The sequence below is a fragment of the Mauremys mutica genome, chromosome 7 (assembly GCF_020497125.1).
Source record: "Mauremys mutica isolate MM-2020 ecotype Southern chromosome 7, ASM2049712v1, whole genome shotgun sequence".
Lineage (NCBI taxonomy): Eukaryota > Metazoa > Chordata > Testudines > Geoemydidae > Mauremys > Mauremys mutica.
In genome coordinates, this window is record NC_059078.1 from 127,730,029 (window position 1) to 127,751,291 (window position 21,263).

Consider the following 21,263-nt stretch of genomic DNA (forward strand, 5'->3'; position numbering starts at 1 on the left):
TCTAATACTATCTGGACTCTATACTAGCAAAGGAACTGAGGGTCGGTCGATCTTGCTCCTCGCTTTATGTCCTCAGCTGGGGATGGGGAATGAGGGTAGGCAGAGCACAGGCGCAGACCAATGGACACTGCTGCCGAAAGATTCTGATCTCGAGTGCATGGGGCAGACGTGCACCAAACCCGGAATACATATAGGCCTTGTCTACACTGCCACTTCCAGCGCTGAAACGTTCTTCGCTCAGGGGTGTGGTTTTTCACACCCCGGAGTGAAGGAAAGTCCAGTGCTGGCAGTGGCAGCATAGCTAACGCTACAGCGCCGGTAGCTATTCCCCTGGCGGAGGTGGTTTTATGACAGCGCGGGGCGAGCCCCCAGACCCAGAGCCAACACACTCTAGGAACTCAGGTACTGCCCAGGAGTCAATGTCACTTCTCTCTGGGGCACTTACACAACCTAGCGGGGGCGTCCGAGCTGCAGCTCCTGCGGTGGGACCGGGGGCAGCCTGCAGCCTGCCTCCCACTGCCGGGGCTGACTCCCTCCCGGAGGGCGGCGAAGAGCAGGGGGCTCGCCGGCCCTGACGGGAGGAAGCCGGGAGCTGGGAGGCACGGAGCTCGCTGGGGCCGTGTCACCGCGGCTACTGGCCCGCCGATGTGCTCCGCGGTGCCCCGGCAGCCGAGCCCCCTGCCCTGCCCAGCTCTCCGCTGTCCCCCGGGGGCTGCCCAGGCCGGCCCGGAGGCGGGGCTCAGCGCTGCACGTGCCCGGGGAGCCGGGAGCGCGCGAAGCCCGGGGTGGGCTGGAAGGAGCCCCGGCCTCCATAGCGCGGCCCTGCCGGTGGGGCAGGGCAAGGCGCCGCGCTCCGTCTCCATGGCAGCGGGGGCGCGCGTGAGCACGTGGCCTCCCATCCCTCGGCCTCCGGGTCCCCTTCCCCCCGCTGGGCGGAGGCCGCCCCTCTCAGGCCGGGCGCGACGCGCTGCCGTGACGCGCGCTGCGTGGCGCGATGACGTGGCCAGCCGCGGCCGTGGGCGTGCCGGTGCGGGGCCCTCCCCCAGAAGATGGCGAGTCCGTGCGGGCGGCAGGAATGCTCCATTGAGAGGCGCGGCTTCCGCCACCAGCTCGACTCGTGGCGACACAAGCTCATTCACTGTGTAGGTGAGGGCTGGCGCGGGGAGGGGGAGCCCCCGCCCGCTCCCCCCGCCGCGCGGCGCCCCTTCCCGTCCCCCCCTCCCCCCACCGCTCGCAGACACAGCGCGCCCCTCCCCCCGCGGCCTCTCCCGCCCGGATTAGCTCCGTGCGCCGCCCGCCCCCTCCTTCACCCGGGGCCGGTCCGGCCTGGGGCCTCCTCCCTGGGCCGCCCGCGCAGCCTGCGTCCGGGGGCGCGGCCTCTCTGCTCCTCAGCCCCCGCCGCCATCGGCGAGGGTCGTCCCCCAACGCCCACACCTCGGGTTCCGCAGGCCCGGCCCGGCTCCAGGCCGGGACCTTCCCAGCTGCCGTTTCCCGGACCCCTTTGTCGAGGAGGGGCCGGTGGGGGGAGGCCTGGGGCGCCGCTCGCCGCTGCAGCTAACGCCCCCACGGGGTTCCGGCCGCAGCCAGGCGAAGCCCTTTGGCTGCCCTTCCTCCCCCGCCGCGGGACCGCCCGTGCAGCCCGAAACTCGTTCGCTCGCACGTGTTTCCCCCGGGATTGATCCCCCCCCTTCGGGAAGAGCTGGAGCGGGGTCCTTACCTCGGCTACCCCCGCCCTCCGATCGGCTCGCTCACGGGACCAGGACACTCATTTTTGTTATGGTCCCCTTGGGGGTGCGGCTCCCGTGCACCCTCCTGCGGACCGCACCCAGTGTTTGGGGGCAGCTGAAGGCTGAAATGTGTTTATTTTGGCATGGAGAAAAAAACCCTCATAGTGTGTTGCTCTTGGAGCTTGTAAAACTTTGGTCTCGAACTTGATTGCCACGTTACCCCGAATTGTAGTGAGTTCCTTCAGAGTTCCGTGGGGAGACATCATTACTTGTTTGCAAGAAATGGAGGAGCCATTGAATTAAAAATCAGATTTAGCAAAACTGGAAGTTCCTCCGAAGATTAGCTCTAGCCTAGAAGAAACTGCTCTTCTGTCATTTTTCAATTTGTCTTCAATCTGCTTTGACTCTGCTACCTGTCTTATTCATTCCGATCGCATTGCTTCCCTTGCTTAACATAAATTACTGGGCAGCAGATACAGTTCCTGGTGTATGTGAAACTCAGTGTTAGACACTTGCACAAGGGACCCTTTTGAAATTTGAAAGGTAGAGTGAAAATGACTTCAAAATTAACATTAGAGCCCTGCAACTGTGTGTCTGAAGCAGAATCCTTGTCTAATTTGCCTGTTTATCCTTGCACTGTAATACTAGTCCTGTTTCATGCTGATTTTGATTGAATTCCTGAAATTTAACTGCCAAATGTATCTTATGTAGAGAGAGTGACTTCAGCATATTGTAAACAAAATGTTTTAATTTTTATTCTGAATTTAGTCCCTTTATTCATTGTATAGAGTGACTTGAATTCAAAGTCAAAAGTACCAACGAAAACATACCTTTCCCTCTATCACTATGTAAAAGAAGGACACATTATGGAGCGAAGGAATGGAGTGAGTTGTTTAAGGTTATTTGTAAAGTCCTTGATTGGACCCAATATATTCTGACTCTTAATAGTCCTCATAAGAGTTAAAAGGACATATAATTTTGCTTGTAAACATTCTTGTTACATAGTGCTTATATAACAGTCACATCGGGACTGCAACAGGGAATGGATCACTTGATGGTTACTGTTCTGTTTGTTCCCTCTGGGGCACCTGGTATTGGCCACTGTCGGAAGACTGGATACTGGGCTAGATGGATTTTTGGTCTGGCCCAGTATGGCTGTTCTTATGTTCATATTTAATTTTTTTCTTAAAAAAAAAAAAAAAAAGTCTAGCAGTTCCTTTTCATTTTGTGGGTAACCTTCTCCAGAGAAGGAAAAGTGCAGTCTTCATTTTTCAGTTAGAGATGGTCTTTCATAATACAGATACTAACAGCAGAAAGTGCAAGAACCGAGAAGTTAAGTTTGTATCTGTCTGAGCTCCCTGGGTAGATAGTGAAGCAAGTAAATTTAAGGGGGATAAACTATGTATCTCCAGGACATCCTTAAGAAATTCTATAGCCTGGTCCTTGAATTGATATTTTTATTCTTAATATATTCTCCCACATTTTCTAAACACAGCCCATCTTTTTTTTTATTCTTTCAATATGTAAATATGTCCATAATATGTCAGTGATTGCTCAGTATATGTAATCTGTAGTGAAACTTTCCGATTTACTTTAGTTCCTACTGAACAGAGTTAAATGTATTTTATTGTGAGGTAGGGTCAGCATCCTAGTTCAGTTTGTGGGCTTTGAAACATCAGTGTGTGTTACACTAAAAATCCTAACAAAGCTGTTTGGTATATACCTGCTCACCGACTCCATGTGTGAGTGTATTTTATGTAAATAAAATGTTCAGGGCTCGAGAATATACCAGATCCTATTAACTAGTGGCTAGTACAGATGATTAAATTGGGAGGTCCAAGGTTCATTAGCTGCTGACAAAGTCACCTTTACTCCTGACTTCTGGAACAGGGGGATGTTTGGATTTCTACCAGAATGATGTCTCTAGATCCTGCTTAGGAGCTTTCTTTTGGATCAGTCCCTGGATAACATGTCTGTCATTTGATGACCAGCTTGCTGAAGTTCTATGGCCTGTGTTATGCAGGTCAGACTTTATCATCATAGTGGTCCCTTTTGGCCTAAAATCTATGAATCTGTGACCCACCTCTGTCTCCTTCAACTGGATGTGTTCTGCCTTCTCCCTTTGCCTCAGACCTGCCTGGCTTCTGGGGGTCCATTATACTCTTCCTTCCTGGCTGCACTATGTATGAGGGAGCGGAGTGCTTTCCTCTCCTTATCTTAAATTTTTTGGATCATCCTTGACTAGCTTCAGTGCTGCTCTCCGGTGCTTCTCAGAGCTTTCCTTAACAGCTGCATAGTGAAACTAAGAAATGTCTGGGCAATTCTATTGCTGTAGTTCCAAATCTTGTGGGTTTCAATGAGACTGCTGAAAATCGTGCCTGTTTCATTCTGCTGCTGCTTGGGAAAGCTATGAGAAGTCAGAGGCAATGGAGCTGTCTGCAGACTCAAAGAAAACATAGCATTGGGTCACATTTAGAATGTTCTTAGCAATCATAAGTGGTAGAAACTTATTAAAAAATAAGCACTTAAATTCTTCAGGGATTGGTAATATAGGTTCCTTTCAGTCCCCTCTTGGTCCTCCCTCACCCTTTATGAATTGATAAGTGTGGTTTGGTTTGTTTGTTTTTTCCAGTCCCTGTGACTGTTTACAAGAGAGGCTATGGAGGAAATGGTTAATTACTAAGTTGATGCGTTTTTTTGGAGCTAAAGTACAAAAAACATTTTGTAAAAAGTCCAAAGTATAACAGTGTGAAGTGGCTTTTATCTTGATGGCAGTATGCCAGAAATAGTTTGAACCTCAAATTGATCAATTTTATGAGACCTCAGACCTGCCCTTTTCCTAACATGTGCCTAGCATAATTTCTGTCTATTCATATGAATAGAAATTGTAATTCCTTTATTTTTCCTTCTTACAAGTGTAGAAGGCCTCACTGCTGTTCATGATATCCAACTGAAATTGCACTGGAGGTGTAAAACCCAACTTTAAATACAAAAATACATGTAGGGGTAACTTATCAACCATAAATGGGTTGTATACAGCCTGTGTTCAGAAGCTGATCTTTTAAGTGATCACAATCTTATTCTGCTTTGATAATTCCATGATAATCTTTATAGGAACTAAGTGCTTTATTGGAGAAAAAAAGAGGAAATATCTACTTTGGGTGTTTCTGAAGCACCTGTCACCTTGGTAGCTGAGTGAATCTTATGTGGACTAGTGTTCTATTAGCAGCATCAATCCAAAAAGAGAGAAGTTTGATAACAGTCCACAGAGCCTGACGTCCAGAAAGCACTACGAGGCTAGCAATGCATTTGGCCCCCCTATTGAGTACTAGGTTGTAATTCAGTCAAGGAGTTAGTCTATAAGAGTGCTGCTATACAAGGCTTGAAATAGATGGAAAACCCACTAGTTCTGTTTAAGCAGTGGTCTTACATTGGTAACCTGAAAGAAACGCTTTCAGTTATAAGAATAATTGATCTGGAATTTATGATGTGGAAGTATCTTGGCTTGTGTATGTGTTTCAATGTTGAAAGCAAACTTAGCTGTTTGGATTCTAAGCTTGTATGCTAAATTGAATTTACTCCCATTTTTATTGTTAGGAAAGTGCTGCAACCTAAGTTCCTTAGGGGGGAGGGTTAGCTCAGTGGTTTGAGCATTGGCCTGCTAAACCCAGGGTTGTGAGTTCAATCCTTGAGGGGGCCACTTAGGGATCTGGGGCAAAAATTGGTCCTGCTAGTGAAGGCAGGGGGCTGGACTCAATGACCTTTCAAGGTCCCTTCCAGTTCTAGGAGATTGGTATATCTCCAATTATTACCTTACCTATTACCTTTATAATGCCTACATATTAATATGATTGCATAGCAGTAGACATTTGGAAGTTTAGCTGCTTAAGATGTAAGCATGGGTTTTATGAGGTGTGTATTACATGCTCCTTCTATTATACAGCGGAAAGCATTAAAAGCCAATAGTACTAATAAAGAGAAAATATACAATATCTGAAACAATTCTTATGGCTTCTAGTCTTGCCTGTCATTGAGATATTTGGTTTATTTTGTGTCTATATGTGATATTGCAACTGATAGGGTTGAACTAATGAACTGCTGCTTCAAAGTATAGGACAGTTGGAGGCATCTTAAGGTTTTTTATGCAATTTAGAAAGTAATTTGACTGTTAGTGTTAGTGCAGTTCCAGTACAAGTGAAGCAAAATTGCAGCTTATTTTTTAGTGAAGAGTTACATTAGTTATATCACTGGTAGTGATGGAAAATTCATGGAATAATTTGCTTTTAATCAACAGCTGGAATATGGGTAAGAATAAAGTGTAAACTTAGGGTTTGCCTACATTTTGTCATCTGCTCCTCCCCACCCCACAGTGCAGGGCCAGCTTTAGGCCGCTTCCCCCGATTCCCCAGAATCGGGCCCTGCGCCTAAGGCGCCTTTTTAATTTTTTAATTGTTTTACTCACCTGGCGGCACTTGGGGGGGGGGGGGGGCTGTCCTTCCCTCGCTCTGGGTCTTCGGCTGCATTTCGGCGGCAGGGGGTCCGCGGAAGACCCGGAGCGAGGGAAGGACACCTCCCCCCGCCCTTGCTGCCAAAGACCCAGGCTGCTGCTGGGTATTCGAATCAGGCCCCGCAGTTCCTAAAGCCGTCCCTGCACAGTGTACACAGTCCATCTATACTACCTTTGGACTAGGGCAGGGGTTCTCAAACTTATTGTGCAGCGACCCCCTTCTGACAGCAGAAATTACTACATGACCCCATGAGTGTGGACTGAAGCCTGAGGCAATGCAAGCCCCACTGCCCTGGGCAGGGGGGCCAAAGCTGAAGCACAAGCCCTACTGCCCAGGGTTGAAGCCCTGGGGTTTTGGCTCTGGGTGGTGGGGCTCAGGCATCTGCTTTGGTCCTGGGCCCCAGCAAGTCTAATGCCAGCCCTGGCAACCCCATTAAACCAGGCTTGCGACCTACTGTTTGAGAACCGCTGGACTAGGGGAACCCAGACTGGTGCAAATCACTTTGTACACCAGTGCAATGCATTTACACTAACAGTTTGCATTAGTGCAGATACACCAGTAATCCCCCTCCCTTCCCCCCCCCCCCAAAAGCCCCAGTGTAGACAAGTCCATGGCTATCACTTGGTATAAAGGCAGAACTTAGTTAGATTAGTTGCTGAAATGATCACTGTGTTCAGGTATGAAGTATATGTTAACCTTCAGAATTTCTCTAATGCTGTGCTTTGGTTCAGAATGTTTATTAATTGTAATTAGAATACATTTTTAGTTCTAGTTTACAGAGACTATTGAGTGGGGAGGTTTATAGCACCTCTGTGTTTGGTGTTGGTGCAATTGCTACTGAAATACTGTCTAAGTGTGGCATATACAATTCAAGAAAGATGTTGAAAAATTAGAGAGGGTTCAGAGAAGACTACCAAGAATGATTAAAGAGTTAGAAAACTTGCCTTATAAGAGACATAAGGACCTCCGTTTGTTTAGTTTAACAACAAGAAGCCTATAAGTATCTGTATAGGGAACAAAAAATTGCTAATGGGCTTTTCAATTTAGCAGAAAAAGGTATATTAAGATATAACAGCTGGAAGTTGAAGCTAGACAACTTCAGGCTAGAAATAAGGGATGAATTTTTGATGGTGAGGGTAATGAATCATTGGAACAACTAACCAAGGGTTGTGGTAGGTTCACCCTCACTGGTTGTTTTTCTGAAAGATCTACTTTCGTTCAAACAGGAATTAATTGAGGGAAGTCCTGTGGCCTGTGTTATACCGGAAGTCAGACAGAGATGATCACGGTGATCTTCTGCCTTATAATCAGAGTTTGACGTACTGTACCTACTTCTTTTTGTGAAATGTATGGCATACTGATCTAAAATTATTCATATTTCAGCAAAAACTCCTAAGCAGTGGAGTTAGTAGAAAAATCTTGCTATCTAGCTGTTTTAACCTTCAGTGTGATTGGAAGAATGATATGTAACTAAGGAACAGGACTGGGAGTTAGAATTAGGAATAAAACCCAGATCTACTACAAATTGGCTTTATGATCCTGGATCAACTGCTTCAGCTATGTGCATCCATTCCCTCATCTGCAAAATGAGGGCAAGTTCTTGCCTCTCAGCGATGCTGAAACTTAATTTGCTAACCTATGTAGCATAAGGTAGAAGGCATTCTCAGTGGAAATTATTTTCTTCAGAAGTGCCCTCTTCAACCCACGCTGGCCTCAAAAGTGTATTTCAAACATGAAAAATCACTCAATGGGTCAAAACATGTTTACAGCAAGATACCTTGAGCTGGTTTAAAACCTCTCACACAGGTGGTCTGCTTCTTGAGTCCACATTCCTGGCTGTTGCAAGTCCTGAAATTCACCCCAGATCATGGACCAGGTCAAATAACTTGCTTTATTAAATATTAACAAAACCATATCTTAAGTCAAGTAACTTTCATACATGTTGTTGCTGTAATTTGGGAGGTGTTGTGAGGCTGGAAAAGGATTGCATTGCAGGACACAAAGCTTTGTCTCAGGTTTAATTTTAACTAGGGGTTGGTGAAATATAAATTTCATCCCCATTTACTATAGAATTTCCAAAATAATCACATTATTCTATTTTTGTACACCTTGGAAAAATACTCTAAAAATTAGATAGTATCTTGCCCTGCTCTTCCATACCAGTCATACAGTAAAGATTTACAAGACTGTAAGCAGCTGCTATACGCTTCTAAATGAACAGCTCCAACAAGAAACATGGAATGTTCTGATTTTTAAAGACATCCTTTGATGGGATTAACACTATTTCTTAGTAAAAAATCCCAACACCTATTATGTATAGAAATATAATCTTCTGATTTAATTAGTAAGTTTGCTATAACTAAAAATGGATGATTAGTCCCCTATTCTGGTCCTTGTAGTTATCTTTAAATCCCCACTGCACATTAGTTAAATATGTTGGCTTTAGTAGTAATGTTCTGCCACCTTAAAATACTTTGTATCAAGACAAATACAGTCTTGGGTCTTGCCTATACTGAGAACTTTAGAGGTAGACTAATGATGGGAGTAGCATTCCCTGAAATTTTTATTCTAGACAAGACCTTAAAAAGACAAGAATTTAGCATGGTTTTAAGAAACGTAGCTCTATTTTTTTACATTTATATGAAACAATACAGTAAGTAATTACGTTTCTTTTATGTGAGTTTTCAATCCTTGCTTTTGTCTTCCAGTTTTAATTGGTTCCCTTTTTTCCTCTGTCCCTTCATCTTATTTTCATTTCCCTTACTCTGTACTTACATGCTTATTGTGCGCTGAACAGTTTTAACAACAAGTTTTTGCTGTCATGCTGAATTATAAGCGCATGTGGTAGGTAGGATTTTTTTTATAAATACCATGGTGATAAATGTTAGCTACCAAATTATAATCCCTATTTTAAATTGGTGACGACATTCTTGATTAAAAAATAGTCCTGGGTTAAAACTTCCTGTATTTCCCTTCAGGTCAAAGGTAAATTTAAATAAAAAGCTGAGTTAAAGCTTCAGTAGTTGGGAGAAGGAGAGAGTGGTAATAGTAGGGCACTGTTTTGAATTTTTAAGGAAGTGTCTAGTGCTTAGAGCACAGGAGTTGAGGGCTCTGTTTCCAGCTATCTAAAGTACTTCAGGATCTCTGGTTGAAGAGTAAAGGTTTTGTGGGGTTAAAGTTACAAAACACTTTCCCTAATCACCTGTTTTCAGATGCTCACAACTCTGACAAAAAATGGAGCACCTTTTTCCTTTTACATTTTAGGCTGAGGTTTGAAAGTTACAATCTGGTGTGCAAATAGTCCTCAGTGGGGACCTGTGCAGAGTCCTGTTCCAGAGGAAACTAGTTTGGATTTGGGAATTATGTGAGTCTGACAATTATGTACTAAACATCAGAGCTCAAAACACTCAATATCTTCTCGCCTGAAGACGAAGTCTGCTAGTTTGGGTAAAATGTACCTGTTTTTCCATGAGCCCTCTTTTGCCCCCAGACCTATTAAACTTACATAATCACAGGTTTGGGGAAGAAGTGAAGCTTTCTGCCTTTCTGTGTTAAGTCATTCCTGACATACTCTTGTTAATAAATTCTATTTCCCTTCTAAGTACACAGACAAGGTCAGCTCCCAGACAGCTGCACTCTGCAGCACGGTATGGGGAGGAGGTGACCAGCTCTCTGTGGCGAAAGAAGTAGTTCGGGACTATTTAGAAAAGCTGGACGAGCACAAGTCCATGGGGCCGGATGCGCTGCATCCGAGGGTGCTAAAGGAGTTGGCCGATGAGATTGCAGAGCCATTGGCCATTATCTTTGAAAACTCATGGCGATCGGGGGAGGTCCCGGATGACTGGAAAAGGGCACTACATTAGCCTATCTTTAAAAAAGGGAAGAAGGAAGATCCAGGGAACTACAGGCCAGTCAGTCTCACCTCAGTCCCGGGAAAAATCATGGAACAGGTCCTCACGGAATCAATTCTGAACCACTTAAAGGAGGGGAAAGTGATCAGGAACAGTCAGCATGGATTCACCAAGGGCAAGTCATGCCTGACTAATCTAATTGCCTTCTATGATGAGATAACCGGCTCTGTGGATGAGGGGAAAGCAGTGGATGTGCTATTTCTGGACTTTAGCAAAGCTTTTGATACAGTCTCCCACAGTATTCTTGCCAGCAAGTTAAATAAGTATGGGCTTGATGAATGGACGGTAAGGTAGATAGAAAACTGGCTAGATGGTCGGGCTCAACGGGTAGTGATCAATGGTTCCATGTCTAGTTGGCAGCCGGTATCAAGTGGAGTGCCCCAAGGGTTGGTGCTGGGGCTGGTTTTATTCAATATCTTCATTAACGATCTGGAGGATGGTGTGGACTGCACCCTTAGCAAGTTTGCAGATGACACTAAACTGGGAGGAGTGGTTGATATGCTGGAGGGTAGGGATAGGATAGAGAGGGACCTAGACAAATTAGGGGATTGGGCCAAAAGAAATATGATGAGGTTCAACAAGGACAAGAAGAATCTTAGGACGGAAGAATCCCATGCACTGCTACAGACTAGGGACCGAATGGCTGGGCAGCAGTTCTGCAGAAAAGGATCTAGGGGTTACGGTGGACGAAAAGCTGAATATGAGTCAACAGTGTGCCCTTGTTGCCAAGAAGGCTAATGGCATTTTGGGTTGTATAAGTAGGGGCATTTCCAGCAGATCGAGGGATGTGATCATTCCCCTCTACTCAGCACTGGTGAGGCCTCATTTGGAGTATTGTGTCCAGTTTTGGGCCCCACACTACAAGAAGGATGTGGATAAATTGGAGAGAGTCCAGTGGAGGGCAACAAAAATGATTAGGGGGCTGGAGCACATGACTTATGAGGAGAGGCTGAGGGAACTGGGATTGTTTAGTCTGCAGAAGAGAAGAATGAGGGGGGATTTGATAGCTGCTTTCAACTACCTGAAAGGGGGTTCCAAAGAGGATGGATCTAGACTGTTCTCAGTGGTAGATGATGACAGAACAAGGAGTAATGGTCTCAAGTTGCAGAGGGGGAGGTTTAGGTTGGATATTAGGGAAAACTTTTTCACTAGTAGGGTGGTGAAGAACTGGAATGGGTTCCCTAGGGAGGTGGTGGAATCTCCTTCCTTAGAGGTTTTTGAGGTCAGGCTTGACAAAGCCCTGGCTGGGATGATTTAGTTGGGTTTGGTCCTGCTTTGAGCAGGGGGTTGGACTAGATGACCTCCTGAGGTCCCTTCCAACCCTGAGATTCTATGATTCTATTATTTGAATTCTCCCCATCCCGCTAAATACATGTATTTGGGGATGTCCTCTTGTCTCCCTCCTAATGCTAATGAATCCTCTTCCATTCTCTTCTCCCTCTGCCCCCCAAATTTTGGGATACCTCTCGATTCTCACCACTGAATGAATACTGGGCTCTTCATTAACCCACTGCCTATAAATTAACGCTAGTCCTCCAGGACATCTGGGAAGTCCTGCCTTTTAGCAACTGTTCTCTGCATGGGCCACTTTGCTCCTGGCTCCCCCTCTTCTCTGGGAGTAGCAGTAAGAAGTTTCCTACTTTCCTATTTCAGAGAAGTGGGTGTGTCTGCTACTTCATTTCTGTATTTTTCCATAAAAGGGCAGCAGTTCCTGCTACTCTGCTCTCTGCATTTTCACTCTCCACTCCCAGAAAAACAAGCAGTTTAGGGCTTCTCTGCTTTCTGCCTGTTTCCTCTCCTGCTGGTCAAGCAACAGTGGCTTGGGCTGCTCCACTCCTTACTTTCTCACTCCCATCCTGAAAGTGGCTTCTTGGCCCAGTTAAGCCCACCCTGAGGTAAAATTTCTGCTTGTCCTGTGGCCTTATCTACACTTGAAAAATGGGTGTGTTTTATATAATGATGAAGCTAACACATGATAGCTAACATGGTAAATTTCAAGTGTAGATAGACCACGTCTTAGGGTTCACTTTGACCAGCTACTTTGAGGTAAAACTACAATTTGTCCTGCTTACACTGTGGTGTTACAACTTGTTAGATCTCATTGTAAAAACACCAGCTTTTCCTAGTGTAGTCAGGGCCTGAGAATCAGTTTTGCAAGCCCTACTGAGCATACACACTGTGTGTGTAGCTGGTTTCAGAGTAGCAGCCGTGTTAGTTTGTATCCGCAAATAGAACATGAGTACTTGTGGCACCTTAGAGACGAACAAATTTATTTGAGCATAAGCAGCCGATGAAGTGAGCTGTAGCCCACGAAAGCTCATGTTCAAATAAATTGTACACAAGTACAAGTACTCCTGTTCTTTTTGCGTTTGTAGCAAACTTAGCCTTGTTGTGAACTGGGTAGTACTCCTCAGTACTGAATTGGGCTGGACAAAGCTTAAAATAGTCTAGAGTCTGGCAAAAGGTCCCCTTCTGCTTTCCTCACCAAGTTGCTGTTAGTAACTGTACTAGGTTTGGAGCCACAAGGTCCTGAGTTCTTATTTTCACTGCTGACTTTGTCTTCCTTAAGTGCAAATCTAGGCAAGGGCTGGGTCAGGTCTCCATCTTCAAGACAGAGGAGTCAAGTTCTGTGTAGTTCACTGAAGACGTTTCATTCTGTATCTTACAAGCTGAATCTTGGTTGGCTGTGTGGACATTAGAGTCTGTGATGAGGTGTTTTCAAAGAGCAGGGTTGGCCCTGATGTTGTTACCCAGCTGCTGCTGTGAAGAATATACATCATTTTAACTGTTGCCCTTCACCTCAGTCTGCTTTAGTTAGCTAGTGCTGTGTGGAACATATCAAGTGCTTTGTGATGAAAGGTGTGACAAAGTTCAACTGTTACAAAGTATATTCATGTGCAGGTGAAGTATTCTACCTCACTAGTCATCAGTTTATTGGGATTTTTTTCTGGAACATCAGTTTAGCATAAAGGTAGTCAATAATGATTATTGTTGCTTAATTGGTACTAGCTGAATTTGTTAGTGTGCCAAGTGATTTGATGGTGGATAATCATGTTACATATTATCATTCTTTTGTGTTTAATACACAAGATGGCAATAAAGATTGAGGAAGTAGATCTTCCTTGGTGCTCAAAAGGCCTTCCTCAAGGTTGGCTGGATTCAAGTGGATTTATCAAGAAATGTGGTGTTCAGATAGTCTTCTAGCAAAATAGTTCCAGATTATGGAATGTGCATATAAGGCAGGCGCACTTTTACAGGCCAGTAGAGCTTTGGAGTCCTGCAAACAAAACTCCTTTTGAGTCCGTTAGCCTTGTTTCTTTAATCATCCTCCTCTCCCCTAAACTTAACTACCACACAGACCAATTATATGAGTTGTGTTCTCAGTCTAGCCACAGATCAGTCAGAGCTGGCACAACTTTTTCCATTCCAGCCCAGCAACCTTCTCCCTGATAGCATGTTTCCCGAGTTCAAGAAGAACGGTTTCTTAGCCAGGTTTCAGAGTGGTAGCCGTGTTAGTCTGTATCCCCAAAAAGAACGAGGAGTACTTGTGGCACCTTAGAGACTAACAAATTTATTTGAGCATAAGCTTTCGTGGGCTAAAATCCACTTTAGCCTACGAAAGCTTATGCTCAAATAAATTTGTTAGTCTCTAAGGTGCCACAAGTACTCCTCGTTCTAGTTTTTTAGCCAATGATCTGAGGCCTCCAGGCTTCTAGCATACTGGGAGATGTACAAATTGAAGTAGAAAAAACAAATGGTGATGTGCAATTGGGCCCAATTGGATTCCTTTATATGCCCATAACAAACTGCTTGCCTAGGTTCTTAGTCTGGGTTAATCCAGACAAGTTTATTTGGCAGCTATTGCCTGTCATGAACTAGCTGAATGTTGGTGAGTCTTTCTTCTGTCTCAGGTTCAGGTGATGCTTGGCACTCTTGAACCTCTCTCATTAGAAAGCTGCCTGTGTTGTGGTATATTAATATGATCCTGATAAAACTGAAGAAATCTTCTTTTCAACCTCTTTAGATGCAATCTCAAATTTCTTAAATGAGAAGATTTTCAGAAATGACTTGAGTTGCATTTTGCTTTTTGCTTCTGTCATCTCTTCCCCCCCCCACCCCCCCACCACCATTTGGCAAAACTAAGGAAGCTAAGGATGAACTGCAGTCACTTTTTATCTTTACATCTGTTTTTATGACTTATAAAGATACTCCTAATCTTTCTGAACAGACAAGCCTATTTTTCCCTACCTTACTAGAAACCAGAATAGTGATGTCACCTGATCTCTGGCTCTCCCTCCCCAATCTGAAGAGAGGCACTGCTGGAACTTGGATCACATGAGTCTTTAACATCACTTGTGAGATCCTTTTAAGAAATATCTTTGTAGCATCATCGGAAAAGAGAAGTGAACCTGATAATTTAAGTTGGGGTTTTCTTGCTTGTGGTTCTTCTTCGGAAAACATCTACAGCTTTCTTTTGGCAATCTTAGTTTACAAGATCTGATCACTAGCATCTTTCCTGATACTTATTCTAAGATTTCTCTTGGTCAATTTGTTCCTATTACTCCTAATTATCCACCCTTATACTACTTTTTAATTCCTCTTCCTTGGGGTCGCAGTCTTTAAATACTTTAAATCGAATGGGTATGACTGGGTTCTTACACCATAGCCACGTCTGGTATCTCCTTCAACTTAATTGTTCAACCAAGTTCTGAATCATTTGGTACGATAACTTATGCTTTACAGAGTATAGGGAGCATGAAAGAGCTGAGGGTCTGAAAAGGAGTGTAGTAAGAAATCATGACTGAGATGTGGGCAGTGTCGGAGCTATGCAGTTCTTTAAAGACAAGTCTTAGGGAATTTGATGTGTGAGGTCAGCCAGCTATATAGGATCACTGTGACAATAAAGTATCTTAAGACTGTTGGAAAAAATACAGTGGTGTACTCCAAGTAGCATGCAAATATGTTAAAACTGTTGTAACATATGCGTGAGGGAGCAGAGTTAAAGTAGTATGTACAACATTTTATTGATTGAGTGCTTAGGTGTGCTTGCTACCTTAGTATTAAGGAATATTAATTTTTGATGGAATTTAATGGAATTCCATAATTTGATGGAATATTAGGTTTTGATGGAATTTCCTGTGTTCTCTGGGAGGAGGGAATCCATAATGTGGAGCTATATCATAGAATCATCATAGGATTAGAAGGGACCGCAAGGATCACCTAGTCTACCCCCTGCTGAGATGTGGGATTTGTGGTGTCTAAACCATCCAAGACAGATTCCTATCCAACCTCCTTTTGAAAACCTCCAGGGAAGGCGCTTCCACAAGTTCCCCCTGGCAGTCTGTTCCACTGTCCTACTCTTATTACAGTTAGGAAATTTTTCCTGAGATTGAATCTAAATCTGCTGTGCTGTAGTTTGAACCCATTGCCTCTTGTCCTGCCCTCTGTGACAAGAGAGAACAACTTTTCTCCATCTTTTTGATGGCAGCCATTTAAGTATTTGAAGGCAGATCTCATCTTCCCCCTCAATCTCTTCTCTTCCAAATGAAACATAGCCAGTTCCTTCAGCTTTTGCTCATAGGGCTTGCATTCTATCCCTTTGATCATCTTCATCGCTCGCCGTTGACTCCTTTCTAGTTTCTCTGCATCCTTTCTATATATTGGTGACCAAAATTGGACACAGTTCTCCAGCTGAGGCCTGACCAGAGTGGAGTGGTACTGTCACCTCCTGTAACTTGCATGCTATGCCTCTGTTAATGCAACCTGAGATTGCATTTGCTTTTCAGTCTCACATTGCTGACTCATGTTGAGGTTGTGATCCACCACAACTCCCAGATCCTTCTCAGTAGTGCTGCTGGCAAGCCAGTTATCCTCCATTCTGTATTTGTGCATTTGGTTTTTCTTCCCTAAGGGCAGCATCTTACATTTGTCTTTGTTGAATTTTATTTTGTTGTCCATAGCCCAGTTCTCCAATTTATCAAGATCCCTCTGAATGTTAGTTCTATCCCCCAAAGTGTTGGCAACCCTCCCCCTTTCCCCAATTTTTGTCATCTGGAAATGTGATCCATATGCTCTCTCTTCCTACATCCAGGTCGTTAATAAAGATGTTTAACAACACTGGACCCAGAACAGATTCCCTGTGGAACCCCACTTGAGACCTTCCTCCAATTTGACATCATTCCATGAATAGTTACTTTTTGTTTGCGGTTGTTTAACTAATTCTGTATACACTTAATGGTAGTTCCGTCAAGACTGCATTTCTCCAGCTTATTTATCAGAATGTCCTGGGACACTGTCAAAAGCCTTTCTGAAGTCCAGGTATATTATGTCTACTGCATTCCCCTTATCCACCAAACCAGTTACCTTGTCAAAGAAATATGGTAAGAAGTTATGGGAATCAGGGTCCCAAAGACCTCACCGGCACATCTCTTAAACATCTTAAGAAGTCCAGTGGAGAAAGACCCTCTCCTGTGAACCTATTGTAGCGTTTATATTACAAGATGCACAGTGAGTCAGGCAAAAGTTCCTTTCTCTTTCATTGCACACTAAAAACTTTTCTTGTCTTAGCTAATGCAGGCTATACTGTGTCTTTCTGTCTCACTTTCTTAGCTGTGCACTTTGAACTCTAAGAACTCTACAGAATGCACTGAGCACGTATAGAATGTTTCCTTAACAAGTCATAACTGTCAAAATGAAACCAATTTTCATCAGAACACTCAATGAGGGCTATTTCCATGCCAAATTTAAACTTTCTAGCCACAGCTGTTTTGGAGCGGTTTTTACTTAATTTAAAAAAAAATAAAAATGGACATTTTTAAATAGGGGATAAGCACATCCCATTTTCCTTGTATTTTAACAGCTGAACTACTTATGAGCAAACTTTGCAGTAAAAGTCACCTATTTGGGTAGAGACCAACTGTGGAGAACTTAATTTCTGAAAGTTTCACCTTTCAAGCTGAAGTGACTCATAGGTTAGAATGGAAGTATTTATGTAACCATAACTACTTTGATCAGTGCTGTACTCTCTGTAACGAGGACCTCGTGTATTCCATGTGAAACTTTCCATGGCGTCCACCCCTTGCCATGGAATTATGCTCTTGAATCTAAAGCTTTCATTAAAACTTATCCCTTATGGTTGCATAGAAAACCTGAGCTGAGTCTAAACCAATGGAGTGTCATCACTTTGTTTTAAACTACCTCCAGATGCAATGGCTCGACAAAGGGATATTGACTTTCTAACCTAAAGATGATTTTAAATGTCGCCGTTTCACAGATGGCTTTAGCAGAGATATCCAGTTAGTTTGCGATTGTGGAATAGATACTATTTGCTACCATATGTCAAAAGCCCAATTACCCAAACTTCCAGCTTCACTCCGACAACTTCTGCAGCACACTTACGCATAGGGTGATTGTATCGAATGACTTAATCAGTTTAATATTTGATTAAAAGATGCTTTTTTAAAATTTAAATTAGACTTTCAGAATTGAAGTCCAACTTATGATAGTGCGTATGGGTCTCTGACTATGATGAACAGATTAAGGACTACTGCCTAAAATTTGCTCATCTTTCTGCTATTAATGTACCCTGAATTGAATTCCCTATTCAGAATAAGAGGAGGGTACAGAGGACTTGAAGATTACTCAACGCTACTAGTTAGGGTAAAAGATACCTATGCTACACTTCAGTGCACCTTCTGCTCCTGGATCTTTCCATCCCCAGCCACACTGCAGCAAAGCTACATCTCTTACAGCATAAAGGCATATGGTACTGCTTACATGACTGACATGTTACTTTTAAAAGAAGTTCATTTAATTGTATTAAATAAATATAACTTGGACCTCTTCTACTACTATTCTCTCCCTGGCTTCACTCCACTTCTTTATTTATATATAAGATACTGATGTATCTCTTCCTGAATTGTCTTCAGCCTCTCTCTGCCTTTATCTCCATTTCTTACACTGTGTTCTCTACCTCCCTCCTTTCTTCTTCTGTCCCCCTCCCTAAAAAAAACCCAAAAACCTTTCTCTCAATACAATATTTTTCTACCATTCTTTCTCTCTTCCTGTCAATGCACACCTCCCTCACTCTCCGATCTACTTGCACTAAGCACTGGTCTACAATAAAATGTTCCTTTGGATGTGATTGTGAATAATGGAGCTAGCTGATACAATGCTGACCATGACCTAAGTTATTGCAGACCAGGACAACCTGCGTTCAGCATTCTGTCTAACCAGTCCATAAAAAAGCTTTGAAGAACAGCAGCTCTCCCCGCTTTCCCACTCAGAAAGGGCAGAGGCATCAGGCTGCAGTAAAAGGCTCCCAGCCTGCCTGCAGTTGAGGAGGTTGGTTGAGCAGGTTGCATGGGAATTTCCTTTGGTGAGACCACACCAGAATGAGTGATATGGAACTATGGGCATAGGCCTCCCCGGCCTCTTCCATAGATATTGGGACTCCTTTTCCCACAGGGAGAGGGATAGCTCAGTGGTTTGAGCATTGGCCTGCTAAACCCAGGGTTGTGAGTTCAATCCTTGAGGAGGCCACTTAAGGATCTGGGGCAAAAATTGGTCCTGCTAGTGAAGGCAGGGGGCTGGACTCGATGACCTTTCAAGGTCCCTTCCAGTTCTAGGAGATTGGTATATCTCCAATTATTACCTTAGCTTGCAGAGCAAGCAGGGAAGTTTCACTGAATCACTCCTGAATCTCAGGGAGAGGCAAGGTACCCCCATAGCAACCAGGAGGAAGAAATTCTTGTTCCCAGCCAGCAACTAGACAAGATCCATGCTGAGACAGTTGAGACAACAGGATCCCACTATTTACGTGTGAGCTCCTACAACCTTTCTGTTACAAACAAATTGTCTCCAGTGGCTCCAGCTTCTCATTTTGTGTGTCCAGTCCTCACTCAGCCAGGACCCAGCAGCAGGGAACATGGGGTGAAGTGATTGATCCCCACCCCTCAGAGACTCAATCTCTCCTTCCAGTCTCTGGGGTCCTGAAGGAGATACTAAAGAGTTTACTTTTTTTTTTTTTTTAAGGAAGGCATACCTGCAGACAGTCTCTTCAATCTCCTTGGTAACTCACACTACCCATCCCAGGGCTCCCTACCCTTTTCTCTTACGGGTTTGGCCTAAGGACTGGTGAAGGATGTTGTTCACAATTACTCTTAGAGACTTAAGCTCTTAAACTTCTCCTCTAGATTCTCCAAAAAGGAGATCTCTCTTCAGTTGGAGCATTGAGACCGTTACCATAGACTCTCAACTAAGCTACCCAGAAAAGTGCAAAGTGTGTGTGTGTGTGTGTGTGTGTATATATATATGTGTGTGTGTGTGTGTGTATATATATATATGTGTGTGTGTGTATATATATATATATATATATATATATATGAAACGCCAAAAAATAAAACGTGCAAAGTTGAAGAGCTGCATAATTCTTCCTCCCCTGGTTTGAGGGTGTAATTAAGGTGGAGTGGGACTTTCCCCTGCTGGCCCCTTTAATCGCTGCATGTAACCTCACAGCGAGTGTGGATATAGTGTGCCTTTCACTAACTAGCTACATGTACCCTACATGCCGCTGCAAGTATAGGCAAAGTCTCAGAGGAAAGTGACAGATGTCTCTTTCACCTGAGGTTTAGATATTAGAATTATAAAGGACACACATCAGGGCAAAGTCAGCTGAAGCAAAGGACAGTCTAATGGCTTTTTAACAAGATGGGCTAACCATGGGCCTCAAGGCCAACACTTTTTGCAGAAACAAGTCAGTGACTGCAGATATTTTGCTCTGCAAGAAACCCACACAACTGTTACTTAATGGATTCCTGAGGCCCGCCACTCTTAGTCCTCTGGCAGTACTCAAGTTCTGGTCATGACCTTGATTGATGGGCTACAAATCCTAATGAACCTCCTTTCAGTTTCACAACTGTACGTCTCTTCCTTTTTTTCTCTGAAAGTATCTTGCCTACTTGCCGCCACCTTGCCCAAGAGGGTTTTGGGGCATAGACTGCTCTCAATTACCGTAAACCTCTGTTACATGTCTGTCAGCTGTAGTAATAGTGTGCATTAACTGGGCCTCCATCCTTAAGGACACCACAGTCGTCTTCATACAGTGGGTGGTATTCTTCTGGTTGAATCCAAATATCCTAAGAAAATAAAAATGCACAGATTAGATGTGAACAGCCCCCTCTTCCTCCGATGCTCCTATTTGTGGGCAAACCCGCCTCAGTTCCTTCTCAACGTTCCCTGGCTAGAGACAGAGCTTTAGCTGTTCCTTAGTTGTTGGTTAGCCTCTGTAGAATTGTTAATCTTTAGCTACCTGTTCAAGCTGCTTTTCTTCATTTATCTTTTATATGGCTGCCTTAAAAAATAAAATAAAAAGAGAAAGATTTTGTTCTTTCTTCGACCCCTTGTCTGAACAGGGTATCAGGATATGCCCAGCTCCTCTAGGGTTCAAGAAATGTCTCGGTTGCAAGGAATCTATCCTAGTGACTGATGGACATGCTCAGTGCATCTGCTGCTTGGGAGAAAAACACATTCTGTAGAAGTGTGGTTTGTGTCAGCTACTGGAGCCCAGATCCAGAAAGCATAGAGAACTGAGGCTCAAACTCCTACTTATGGAGTCAGGCTTTCAATTATCTGAGCTGCATCAAGACCCTGGTCAGTGGGAAACCTCACCCCAACTCTCTACTAAGGGAAATGAGCCCCAAAAGATTTCCACATGCCACTCATGTAAGGCTGCTAAAAAAGGGGCTGAGAGTGCCCACAGCAAGCCCCGATTGAGCTGAAAACAGTCTCTGGCTTGATCAGTATCATCGGTACCAATGGCACTGAAGCTGTTTAAATCTGGTATCCCAGGCTTTTGTGGTACCATCCCAACAGAGCGTGTTGGGTTGCCTAAGGACACAGTGGGCACAGGCAAGGAACCATTGGTACTGTCTAGGCATGAGAAACAGAGAAAATCTGCCCCAAGGAAGGCTCCTGTGGTACAGATATTGACATTGGTACAGCTTGTGGCATTTCAGACTCCAACAGACCATACTGTCAGGTCCATATCACGGACTCCTTTGGCACAGGCATCTCTGCACCAGAAACCACCGCCAGTATGGACACCTCTGCCGCCGCTG

General features: G+C 44.2%; 1 protein-coding gene across 1 annotated transcript in view; it reads left to right on the forward strand.

Annotated features, from left to right (window-relative positions):
• Nucleotides 1-1,032: 1,032 nt before the first annotated feature.
• Nucleotides 1,033-21,263, forward strand: part of LCOR (ligand dependent nuclear receptor corepressor) — an 89,257-nt gene continuing 69,026 nt past the window's right edge. The window contains exon 1 of the mRNA XM_045023798.1: nt 1,033-1,142. The gene's annotated coding sequence lies outside the window, so the exon portion shown is untranslated. The remainder of the gene's footprint in view (nt 1,143-21,263) is intronic.